Source organism: Buceros rhinoceros, unplaced genomic scaffold (genome assembly GCF_000710305.1).
Source record: "Buceros rhinoceros silvestris isolate BGI_N320 unplaced genomic scaffold, ASM71030v1 scaffold12869, whole genome shotgun sequence".
NCBI classification, from domain to species: Eukaryota; Metazoa; Chordata; class Aves; order Bucerotiformes; family Bucerotidae; genus Buceros; species Buceros rhinoceros.
The window spans coordinates 1,672-2,812 of NW_010430972.1; positions in this window are offsets into that span (position 1 = coordinate 1,672).

Below are 1,141 nucleotides of genomic sequence, written 5' to 3' on the forward strand. Positions count from 1 at the left end.
GAGGGAGAGGTGTGACATAAGGAGGACCTAGGAGAGCATGGTGCTGCAGCAGCCTCTGGTGGGGCACCCAAACCCCTCCCAGGTGCTGGTGAGGGCCAGGAGGAGCAGGGTGCTCTGGGAACTTGGTGCAAGACCAGCAAATTAATGCTAGAAAAGAGAATGAGGAAGTTTAGAGGAGCTAACGAGATTATTTTGAGAGCATCTGCATGAACCCGCTCCAAGCCTGGCGAACAGGCTTAGCCCTGAATCGTGTCAGGCATCACCCAGCAGAGCTGAAGGCCATGGTGTCTTCCTCGGCAGTGGGTGAGGAGAGATGGGGCAATATCTGGGAACGTCACTGGAACAAGCAACCCCCAGGAAGGTGAACGACTGCTGCCCCCAAGCCACGCCGTGGGGTTCCACCACCACCTCGACAGCCAGCAGAGCCAAACCACAGCTGGAGGTGAAAGTGGTGCTGCTTGGCAGAGCCCAGCCACAAGTGCACTTCCTTCATCCGTGGTGGGCCCAGACCCCGGGGTCACATTCAGCTTCCACAAACAGTTTCCAACCCTCCCACGTCATCAGTGGCAGAGGAGAGGCCCAAGGCCCGTGTGCACGTGCAACGCCTTGAGCAGCACGTGAAGTCGCTGCCTTGTCGTCTTGGGGAAGTGAGCAAGTCATGGGAGGATCTGACCAGATCTGACGTTACACACTGGGATCCAGCCTGGACATCTCCACCAGCACATTCCCACCTCAGCTCCTCGCACAGGAGCAGGCAAGCTCCGGGAGGGGCCCTCTGTAGCTGGGCAGAAGGAGGACACCTCAGAAATGATGATCTTTGCCTCTCCCCAGTTTTGGTGGAAGATGAGAGGCTGGAGGTGTCCTACCAGCCCCATGAGCCACCCAGGCTCCCTGGTAGAGCCGTGCAGGCAGAACAGGGGCCCTGTGTGGAGGTACATTTGAAATCAGATCTAATTTATTTTATTCTCTCCACTGCTCTGGGACAGAGGCCTTCAGTGTCCCTGCTCGTCCCTGCCTGGCTGTGGCAGGTCAGACAGCCTGAAGCCAAGGGAGGCACAGCAGGACTGTGAAGCCCCCACTTCTGAGGAGCACCTGGAGCCTGCTTCTGAGGACGCTCTTACCAGAGGAGAGAGCTCTCGGT